Raw genomic sequence first — 11,840 nt, forward strand, 5'->3', positions numbered from 1 at the left:
GTCATGGCGAAGTGGTTAAGGGGATGGACTTGAAATCCATTGGGGTTTGCCTGCACAGGCTGGAATACTACCGACTGCTATTGAGAAATGTCGTAAAGTAGAAAGGGAGATTGCCCCCTGAATTAATAAATGTTCAAATCACAGGATGAAGGAAAAAAACAATGCAGCCAGATTGGGAATGGTGGGAATCTGAAACCCAAAGCCTGTAATGGTGGAACAAGCAGATAGCCCCTGAGCAGTTGAGAATTATTGAGATGCACACTTGCATCGCCAACTTCGTTTGAGGCTATGAGCCAAATGTTGGGAAATGAGGCCTGAACAGTCGGGTTTTTGTCTTCGACAGGTGCAGACTTGATAGGCCGAATGGCACTTTCTGTGCTGGCGACCTCTATGACCAGCTGTGGTGAGCTCAGTTTGTGAAGTGGAGAGTGTGATGCTGGAAAAGCACAGCAGGTCGGGCAGCATATAGCAGTCAGTTTTAAACAAAAACATGATGAGGATAATGTAAATCTCCACCAAGGAATTCATGGGCCTCCTCTTTAGATTAGATTACTTATAGTGTGAAAAGAGGCCCTTCGGCCCAAAGAGTCAGCACCGACCCTCCGAAGAGCAACCCACCCATACCACTATGGGCAACTTAGCATGGCCAATTCGCTTAAATTTTTGGAATGTTGGAAGAAACCCACGGGGGGAATATGCAAACTCCACACAGACAGTTGCCTGAGGCGGAAACTGAACCCGGGTCTCTAGCGTTATGAGGTAGTAGTGCTAACCACTGTGCTATCGTGCCGTTCCGCTCTCATCTTCAGAACAGACAACTCCTTTTGCAGCCTTAGGTTAGATAGTGCAGGATTCTCACAGGCTCCTCAGATGCTGCCTGACCTACTGTGCTTTTCCAGCAGCACACTCTCGACATTAATCTCCAGCATCTGCAGTCCTCACATCTGCTTCAGTTTGTGAAGTGACTGGACAATGTTTCCAAAATATACCCGACCCAGGAAGGGGCTGGGGCTGAACCGATTCGCCTTTGATCTGTCTGTCTGACATTGGGATTGGTGCTAATCGGCATTGTGTACTTTCCTGAAATACTCCTGTGAGAGAATCAGGAAGATGAGATCCTGGTGCCTCCTTAGCCAGCCGTGTGCAAGCCCAACGCTTCTCATGACCTTGTATCTGACATTCCCTGGCCCTGTTTTACAGGCAAAGATTGACTTCACGATCTGTCTGTATTTGTATGAAGCAGCTCATTGACCTCGGTGCTGGATGGTCAGAGGGAGCTGGAGGTGAGACTGGGACAGAAGCCGAAAGAGATGAGACGTGAAAGTGTTAAGTGTTTGCCGTGAGTCAGTTGTTTTTGGTGAGGAATGTATGCCCGACGCTGTCCTGTCAGATTCCCAGAATCCGCAGGGATTGTGTCGCTGGGTTTTGTGAAATTGGAAGTTACACATGAGCAGCGCGTGGGACTATTTCAGCTCAATTTCCATTTCATATCCCAGCTCATTGCAGCGGTTCTCATTGTCTAGAGAAGTGGCTTATGTTACACCTAAAGCTGCCTTTTGTCGGAGAAACTTGTGGACGTGAAGCACATGGAGCGGGTATAATCCTGAGCCCCCTGACTATTAATGCGAAAGAACTGAGCTGTTTATATTAGCTCTGCATTAAAGGGAAGCCTGTAAGCTCAGTCCGCTTTATGACTGGTTTACGAAATAAAATGATACCAATAGCGTGAGATTAATTCTCGCAATGTCTGTGCTTACCATAAGGACTGTAAGACGATGGCGACACTCACATCTCTTTAAATGAAATTTATACCACAGTGAGTAGGAATTGACCTGTCGATGTAACACCATTGATATTGTCACCTTTCGCCTTGAACATTTCGCCGCAATCACCGACAAGGAGACTGAGTCAACTTAATAGGCACTCATCTCTGTCCAAGAAATCCAGCGATAAGACTCATCCTTATTCCCGTTTGAACCCTCTGTCCTTCACAGCTGCACTTCAAAAAGTCTTGATCATGTCGATATCAGATTTTCCGACAGAGTTCAAACTACCCAATGAGACAAATCGGAGTCTTTTCCGATTGGTTTAATGACCTGCGCGCGTTTGCAGCAAATGGAATGAGCTAAACAGCCTATAATATGAAATGAGCCAAACAGCCTATCTCAGAAATTAACCCAGCTCTCTTCACCTCTGTTTCTCTATCCACAGATTGATAGTCACCTGGGGAAACATTTGTGGCTGCTCGGTTAATAATTTAGGTATTTCCCGAGGACAGAACACTGGACAAAACCAGAAGCTGGACTTTTAGAATAAATGCTGGTTTCCTGAACATGGTTTTGCAACTGGATGATGTCCTCAGGATGATGTCCCAACAATGCCTGGTTACTGTCAGTAAAAACTGCTCCAGGTGAGGATCGAACTCACAACCTCGGCATTTCACGCACTTCGATACGGTCATATAAGTACCACGCGCTGACCGATTGCGCCACTGGAGCTACAAGCCATAGCCTTACCATTGGGCCTTTCAATCCAATAACTCTATTTTTGCTGTGGTTTTGAAATGACATCTCTCGCAAAGGAGGTAATACTGATAATGAACCACTCAGTACCCTGTATGGAGCATCAAGTTCAGGTAAGGGACAGAGAAGATGTTGTTTAAAATAGACTTTCTTGAAAAATAATTGTCTGTGGATTCCTGCTTTGATTACAGACAAATGTTACATCGCCGCTGTCACAGGGCTTTTCAGTCCATCAGCTTCAATTCTCACAGAATTTGATTCACTGACACTTCACCAATTTCCTTTGGAAAAGTCTTACAGAAAACATGACCACATGACACACATCGTCAACAATCTTCACCATTTCTACATCCAAGAGCACGTAGCACGATTTTTATAAATACTGAAAATATAAGAATATCATACAAGGGTAAACTGAATTTCAGTTTAAATTGCGAAGTAGCAAAAATCCAGAGTAAGATTTAGAATGTCAGAAATTCATGTTTCTTACAGTGGACAGAACTCCAGCCCAGCAAAGGGAAATCTGTCCCTAAATCTCCAACATCCAAAAGGTTGCTTGCTCTATGTGTTCAGGTGGAAACCTGTGTGAAGGAGCATGCAGTCTGACAGAGGGCCTGTGAGAATCGTGAGTGTGCTGCTGGAAAAGCACAGCAGGTCAGGCAGCATTCGAGGAGCGTGTGAGAATCCTCCACTCTCTGACCTAAAGCTGCAACACAAGTTGTCTATTCCAGTTGGGGGAGCGGAGCGGAGCCGATATTCCGTGGTGGGGATTCATATTGTCCTCATCATACTATTGTTTAAAACCCTCTGCTAGAAACAGCACACACACAGTGGAACAGGAGGAGGCCATTCAACCCATCGGCCCTGTCTGACCATTCGATATAGTCATGGCTGACAGAACAGTTCCATGTCTTTTCCCAGCTCATCCATATCATCCTGTCGCCCACAGAGAAACAGAATTTATCAAGCTGTACCTGAAAACGAAATAGAAAATGTGCAAGTGTGGGAGGGAAAAGTTATGTTTCGAGACAGTTGGATTTCTGCACAAACTTTGCAGGTTTTGCGGGTGAGAAACTGATGCTCATTTGATCATGCTTCAAACGATGTGATTCCCTCAAACCTTGCCTCGAAAAGTAGAAGAATTCCCTCTGGAACTCCGACAGGAATTGATGACGAATCACTAGAACATCATTGATTCATTTCAAAGAACTACAAAAGAAGTGGCAGAGCTGGGACATACAGGACTGAAGGAGGTGATTGTTCCTGCTTTCCTCCCACACCTCTTGATCACTTCAATTCTAAGAACAAGTGCAGAAGCAAAACACTAAATTTCTGATGTAGAAACAGAAAATGCTGGAAATACTCAGCATATCTGGCAGTTCCTGAAAGTGTGATAGAGGTCAACACCATCACAACTTGATTGTCCTTACTTTGTATTCACGATAACTAATGTCCAAGTCACAACTTATTTAGATTAGATTAGATTACTTACAGTTTGGAAACAGGCCCTTCGGCCCATCAAGTCCACACCAACCCGCCAAAGCGCAACCCACCCATACCCCTACATTTACCCCTTACCTAACACTACGGGCAATTTAGCATGGCCAATTCACCTGACCTGCACATCTTTGGACTGTGGGAGGAAACCGGAGCACCCGGAGGAAACCCACGCAGACACGGGGAGAATGTGCAAACTCCACACAGTCAGTCGCCTGAGGCGGGAATTGAACCACTGTGCTAACCACTGTGCCACCCATGGTGTCTTAACCTCTCCATTGCTACACCCTTTTATTTTGCTATGTGAAACTTTTTGTCAATTAATTCGGCACTGACAGAACAGTCATTTAAACCTGGGTGCTATGAAACATGCTAGAAATGGTCATAGTAGACAAAATGAGGAGCTATTTGAAGAAATGTGGGTTTCATTCAGGAAAGCTAAAATTGAATTGTCACAGAAAATTGATGAGGTAAAAACAATGACTGCAGATGCTGGAAACCAGATTCTGGATCTGTGGTGCTGGAAGAGCACAGCAATTCAGGCAGCATCCGAGGACAGGCAAAATCGACGTTTCGGGCAAAAGCCCTTCATCAGGAATAAAGGCAGAGAGCCTGAAGCGTGGAGAGATAAGCTAGAGGAGGGTGGGGGTGGGGAGAGAGTGGCATAGAGTACAATAGGTCAGTGGGGAAGGAGATGAAGGTGATAGGTCAGGGAGGAGAGGGTGGAGTGGATAGGTGGAAAAGGAGCTGGGCAGGTCGGACAAGTCCGGACAGGTCAGGGGATCGAGTTGCTGGAGGTTAGAAGCTAGGATGAGGTGGGGGAAGGGGAAATGAGGAAACTGTTGAAATCCACATTGATGCCCTGGGGTTGAAGTGTTCCGAGGTGGAAGATGAGGCGTTCTTCCTCCAGGCGTCTGGTGGTGAGGGAGCGGCGGTGGAGGAGGCCCAGCACCTCCATATCCTCGGCAGAGTGGGAGGGGGAGTTGAAATGTTGAGCCACTGGGCGATTTGGTTGATTGGTGCGGGTGTCTCGGAGATGTTCCCTAAAGCGCTCTGCTAGGAGGCGCCCAGTCTCCCCAATGTAGAGGAGACCGCATCGGGAGCAGCGGATACAATAGATGATATTAGTGGATGTGCCACTTCAACCCCAGGGCATCAATGTGGATTTCAACAGTTTCCTCATTTCCCCTTCCCCCACCTCATCCTAGCTTCTAACCTCCAGCAACTCGATCCCCTGACCTATCCGGACTTGTCCGACCTGCCCAGCTCCTTTTCCACCTATCCACTCCACCCTCTCCTCCCTGACCTATCACCTTCATCTCCTTCCCCACTGACCTATTGTACTCTATGCCACTCTCTCCCCACCCCCACCCTCCTCTAGCTTATCTCTCCACGCTTCAGGCTCTCTGCCTTTATTCCTGATGAAGGGCTTTTGCCCGAAACGTCGATTTTGCCTGTCCTCGGATGCTGCCTGAATTGCTGTGCTCTTCCAGCACCACTGATCCAGAATCTGGTTTCCAGCATCTGCAGTCATTGTTTTTACCTTACAGAAAATTGATGATCTGTCTCTCGAGTTGTATTGATGAGGTAAGGAGTATTGAGGCTGATAATCCAAACGATAGGATGAACGTGGATTGGCAAAAGTATTGAGAGCCCTGTGAGCAAAATCTAGATCTGAAGCAATAAAAGGGAGAGAAACGACGTTGATCATAACTTAGCTGCGTGAAAGGAAGCAGAGGCAACATTAACAGTTGCTTTTTTTAAAACTGGAGGAAGGTTTCCAGCGAAATCTGATTGAAAGGTAAGGCATAGAAATTCCGGATAGGTTAGTTTGACCCGACGAAATTTTCTGATTTATCCGGGAGACCGACCGTCCCTCAGTTTCTCTCATTGCTTGGATGACCAGAGGTCTTCCAGTCCCGCCCTTTATTCGCTTCTGATCGTGTCATGCCGTCAATTGGTTAGGTGAGGTGTTGGAGCATGCGCATAGTCAGGTGGATTGTGGGTATGCCTCCCGTGAGTGATGGCCGGAAAAAAAATGTCGGTCTCTCCCGTCCACAGGCGGTGAGTGAAAGTGAAAGGGGAGGGCAGCGGACGGAGCTATATTCCGTTTATAAGGTTTCATGGTTGATCAGTGTAGGGCTGTGCCCCAAACATGGGGTTGCCAGGGCTGCGATTTGTGCCGCAGGGAGCCTCAGGTTTCTTCCCTGAAACAGGCCCCGGTTAACGGCCGCGATTCTTGGTTCAGTTTTGTTTTTTAAGTATATCGTTTCGCAGTTTGATTATCTGTCTTTGGTATGAATGGAGCTGAAAACAAAGGTTATTGGGTTAAATCATTGCTGTATTCAGTGAGGACTATGTGAAGTGTGCTGGCGAGAGACACTTGTGTGTGTCTGTCTCTCTGTGTTAGTGGCTGAGATTAATGGGAAAATGTCCCCGTGTGAACATTTTTGTTACTGGGTTGGCGGTCAATTTGAAAGAGGCTGAGAGAATGGAGCAGGGAGGGGAGGGAGGCAAGTGAACAAGATGGAGGGGGTTTGGAAAGTGGGGTCGTTTGTTGCCCATCCTCCACCAAAAAACCCAGCCCATTGTTTCTATTACTGCTCCCCTTCCCAAATCCACCCCGTCCCCAGTATTAATAAACTTCTAAAAATATTTTTTTCTTTCCTTTTGTGAGAGCATTCAACAATTTGAGAACTGGATTGAAAGCAAGAGACAGAGCAGCCAAAGCACAAGCTTCAAAAATCACTCTGCACCACCTTGATTTGCTGCAGTCCATGTAGTAAAAGTGGCTCCCAGATTGCTGTTCGGTGAGGAGTTAGAGGATTTTCATCATCTAAGATAGTGCTGATATCTGTGTCAGTTACAAACATTTGTTTTTATATCACACCTTTAACAGAATAGAAATATGAAAAACTGGAACAGGAGTTTTTTTTGTGATGTTCAATCCTGTTTCACTATTCAGTATAATCATGGCTGATCATTCCACTCAGTAGCCTGCTACTACTTTAGAACCATACCCTTTGATCTCTTTAACCCTCAGAACTATAGAACATAGAACAATACAGCGCAGAACAGGCCCTTCGGCCCTCGATGTTGCACTGACCTGTGAACTATTCTCAGCTCGTCCCCCTACACTATCCCAAAATCATCCAAATTTGCTGATGACATGAAATTGATTGGAAAGGCAAACTGTGTGGAGAATGTGGGCAGTCTGCAGAGAGATTTTGATAGGTTTAATGAGTGAGCAAGTGTCTGGCAGATGAGGTACAAGGTTGGTAAATGTCAAGTTTTCCACTTTGAAAGTAAAAATAGTAGGTCAGAGTATTGGTGAAAGATTGCAGCATACTGTTGTGCAGAAGGACCGAGGAGTGCTCATATGTGAATCGTTGATTTGCAAGTGCAACAGGTAATCAGGAAGGCACACCAAATATTGGCTTTCATTGCTAGAGGCTTAGAATCTAAGAGCAGGGAAGTTCTGCAATTGTACAAGGGGTTGGTGAAGCCGCACCTGGAGTGTGGTGCACAATTCTGGTCTCCTTACTTAAAGAAGGATATCCTGGCTTTGGAAGTGGTGCATAGGAGGTTCGCCAGGCTATTTCTGGAGATGAAAGGTTACCCTATGAGGAGAGGTTGAGCCACCTGGGACTGTACTCACTAGAATTTAGAAGAATGAGAGGAGATTTTATAAAAACATATAAAATTATGAAAGGGATAGATAAGGTGGAGGTAGGCAAGTTGTTTCCACCAGTGAGTGAGACGTGGGCTGCGGAATATGGCCTCAAGATTAGGTGGTGTAGATTTTTGGACAGAAATAAGGAGGAAATGCTTTTTGCAGAGAATAGTGAATCTATGGAATTCTCTGCCCAAGGAAGCAGTAGAGGCAGCTTCATTAAATATATTCAAGACACAGTTGGAAGGGTTTTGCATGGTAGGGAAATTAAGGGTTATGGAGATAATGCAGGTTGGAGGAGCTGAGACATTAGATAGATCAGCCATGACCTGAATGAATGGCGGAGCAGGCTCGACGGGCCAATGGCCTACTCCTGCTTCTATTATGATGAGTATGAAACTACTTCTATGTCATCTGGAATGTAGCAACAATGCCTTCCGTTCCTTTGTGCAGATCGTTAATGTATTCCGTGAATAGTTGTGGTCCCAACAGTGAGACCTGCGGAAGTCTGAGTGACCAGCTGTCATTCTCAAAAACTTCTGACTTTGCCAGTCATCCAATCCTCTACTTGCCACTAACACCATGTTCTTATTTAGCAGCCTGCTGTAGGTATCTTATAAAAGGCTGGCTGGAAATCCAAATAGACAAAGTCCACTGGCTCTCCTTTGTCTAACTTATTTGTTACCTCAAAGAAATTGAATAGATTTGTCAGTCATGACTTCCCTTTCACAAAACCATACTGACCCTGCTCTATTTTACCGTATAGTTCTGCAGTCTTATCTTTAATAAGGGGCTCTAAAAACGTCCCAACAATTGAGTATCCTGCCTCTGCCTCCCTCCTTTGTTAAACAGGGGTGTTGCATTAGCCATTTTCCAAACATCTGGGACCCTCCCTGATGCCAGTGATTTCTGAAAGATCACCACCAATTCCTGTACTATCTCCTTCATAAATCTGGGGTTTAGTCCATCTAGTCTTAGTGATTTATCCATCTTCAAACCTATAAGCCTCCCCAGCACCTTCTCCTTTGTGATGGCCACTACACTCACCTCTGGCCCATATCTCTCAATGTTTGTATGGTGCTGTTATCTTCCATTGTTAAAACTGATGCAGAGTACCTACTCAGTTCTTCCACTGTTTCTTTGCTCCCTGTTACAGTCTTCTCCAGCTGTCCAATGTCTACTTTTGCTTCTCTGTAGACAAGCTTTTGCAGCCTTCTTTTGTGTTATGAGCTAGATTACTTTTGTATTTCATTTTATTGCCTCTTATTGCTTCTTTTTGATTATTCTCTGCTGAATTTTAGAGGCTTCTTAATGCTTGGGCTTGCACTAACCCTCACCACATTGTATGCTTTTCCATTTGCTTCAATGCTATCCCTGACTTCCCTTCTCAGCCATGGTTGCCTCATCCTCTCCTTAATATGTTCAGGTGCGGAGTGAGTCACGGATCTGGACAGTGAAGGGGCAGCATTCGGAAATATAATGTTAGTGTGACTGTTTAGAGGCTTATGCTCCTTGTGTAAGTGTGTGGGCAGTGCCTCTTGGTGTTTCTAGGCCCTGAGAGTGTCATTAGGGCCAAGGATAATGGCTGCCATTTTTACAGGACAGCAGGGCACATGTGTGGAGACTATGACGAAGTCCCAATGTTGTGGGTATCTCTCCTAGACTGATAGAGGTAGGTTTGAGAATTTCTATTTATAGGGGGGTCAGGAAGAGAGTATTTCTGCACAGCAATCTCAAACCCAGGTGATATTTGTCTGTTCTGAATGTCTCTCCTGGGTTGACAGTGATGAATTTTAGATAACCCTATTTACTATTTTACCATAATTCCTGCTAATCTTGTCTTAATGAGTTTCCACCAATGCCCATTCCTAGAGCCTGTGACGGTCACAGCTTTACTCCTCTTCTCTTCTGCTTCTCAGATCACAAAGAGCATCAAGTTCTGCTGCATTTTTATTTCCTGATTTCATTCCATGCATTCACTTTCTTTCTGTCATTGTAGATACAGCCTGACTTGCTGAGTTTTTCCAACATGCTCTGCTTTTTAACTCAGATTTCCAGCTATTATTTTGTTGCAGGTGTTTCTTACAGCACTGAGGCTGGAAGCACAGAAGTAAGTGTTACGTACATAAATTGATCCCTGGCCTCCATCGTGAGACCTTTTTTAAATTGAGTTACAATTATCGAGTGATTGCAACAGAAGATAATTTAGCCCATCTTGCCTGTGCTGACTATCTAAAAGAGTAGATCAGCTCACTCCACTCCCAAGGCCTTTCATGAACAAGGCCGGCAAATATTGCCAATCTCCAGTTGCCCATGGTGAAGACGATGATTGAGCTTCTTGAACTGCTGCATTCCATGCAGTGAAGTTCGTCCTAGACTATTGTTAGGTGAGAAGTTACAGGTTATTCACCTAGCAGTGATGAAGAAACTGTAATGTATGTCCAAATCACAACATTAACTTGTATTTGTTCAGCACCTTCCATTTCCAAGGTGATTGACAGGAATGTGAAAAAGCGACATTTGACACGGAGCCACAAAAGGGAATGTTTGGGCGGGTGGCCGAGCATGTTTTTATGGATTCTCTCTCAATTACATTTTGTCTTTTTAAATCAATTTTACAGGCTAATAGAAGGATTAATTTGGATCAAACATCACATCTGAGTCACTTGATTAATTGTAACCTGAATACCAAGGAATTTCAAACATGAAAGCAAAAAACACCATTCACAGTGGGGAGAAACCATACACCTGTGTGTGTGGGCGAGGCTTCAGTCGATCATCTGGTCTGTCAAGACACAAATGGAGTCACAGCAAGGAGAAACCCTGGAAATGTCAGGATTGTGGAAAGGGATTCAGATTCCCATCTGAGCTGGAAACACATTATCGCAGTCACACTGGAGAGAGACCTTTCACTTGCCCTGACTGTGGGAAGGGGTTTACAAATTCTTCTGACCTGCATACACACCAACGAGTTCACACTGGGGAGAAACCATTCACCTGCTCTCAGTGTGGGAAGGGATTCACTCAGTCGTCTGGCCTGCAGATACACCAGCGGGTTCACACTGGGGAGAGGCCATTCACCTGCTCTGTCTGTGGGAAGAGTTTCACTAATTCTTCTGATCTGCTGAAACACAAGTTAGTTCACACTGGGGAGAGTCGGTTCACCTGTTCAGAGTGTGGAAAAGGATTCACTAATTCTTCCAGCCTGCGGATACACCAGCGAGTTCACACTGTGGAGAGACCATACACCTGCTCTGAATGTGGGAAGGGATTCACTAATGTTTCCAACCTGCAGATACACCAGCGAGTTCATACAAATGAGAGACCATTCACCTGCTCTCAGTGTGGGAAGGGATTCAGAGATTCTTCCAACCTGATGTCACATCAACGTGTTCACACTGATGAGAGACCATTCAGATGCTCCCTATGTGACACGAGGTTTAGTCGTTTATCTGACCTCACTAGACACCAGCGGACTCACACACAGGAGAGACCATTTACCTGCCCTGAGTGTGGGAAAGGGTTCACTCAGTCATCTGGTCTGCTGATACACCGGCGAATTCACACAGCAGAAAGGCCATTTACCTGCTCTGAGTGTGGGAAGGGATTCAGTGATTCATCGAACCTTCGCACTCATCAGCGAGTTCACAGTGATGAGAGACCATTCAGATGCTCCCATTGTGTGTCTCGGTTCAAACGTTTATTTGAACTCACCAGACACCAGCGGACTCACACGAGGGAGAAACCATTCACCAGACCTTAGTGTGGGAAGCAGTTGACTCAGTTATCCATCCCACTGAGAAACCAGGGAATACCTAGGTAAACAGGTTTTACTTGCTGAGAGTGTAGAGAGGGTTTACTCAGTTATCCAGGCTGCTGAAACTGTTGGGAGTTCAGACTAATAATCGATTATTTAAATGCCTAAATTGTGGAAAGTGTTTTAAACATTCAGCGGTATTGATGTCCTGTCCACTTTTGCACTTGTGCTCTTTCTGTGGGACTATGGTCACATGATCATCTCAACATATTGTACATCAGTAAATGCACATTTAGGAGAGGTCATTAAACCAAATATGTGAGGGAAGGAATTCAGTCTGTCATCCAACATGCTGGACCATCAGTATTGATACTGTTTGGAGTTTGTTGTT

General features: G+C 45.2%; 1 non-coding gene and 1 pseudogene across 2 annotated transcripts; one reads left to right on the forward strand and one right to left on the reverse strand.

The window, feature by feature from the left end:
• Positions 1 to 2,402: 2,402 nt before the first annotated feature.
• Positions 2,403 to 2,498, reverse strand: trnai-uau (transfer RNA isoleucine (anticodon UAU)). Its single transcript has 2 exons — positions 2,461 to 2,498; positions 2,403 to 2,438 (listed from the first exon to the last, which is right to left on the reverse strand). It is a non-coding gene; the product is annotated as a tRNA-Ile (tRNA).
• A 3,517-nt stretch (positions 2,499 to 6,015) lies between these two features.
• Positions 6,016 to 11,388, forward strand: LOC122543968 (uncharacterized; annotated as a pseudogene). The gene is made up of 2 exons (XR_015754596.1): positions 6,016 to 6,083; positions 10,314 to 11,388. The product of XR_015754596.1 is annotated as an uncharacterized LOC122543968 (transcript).
• Positions 11,389 to 11,840: the final 452 nt, after the last annotated feature.

The sequence above is a fragment of the Chiloscyllium plagiosum genome, unplaced genomic scaffold, assembly GCF_037043375.1.
Source record: "Chiloscyllium plagiosum isolate Xiang-an unplaced genomic scaffold, Cpla_swu_hap1 HiC_scaffold_46, whole genome shotgun sequence".
Classification (NCBI taxonomy): domain Eukaryota; kingdom Metazoa; phylum Chordata; class Chondrichthyes; order Orectolobiformes; family Hemiscylliidae; genus Chiloscyllium; species Chiloscyllium plagiosum.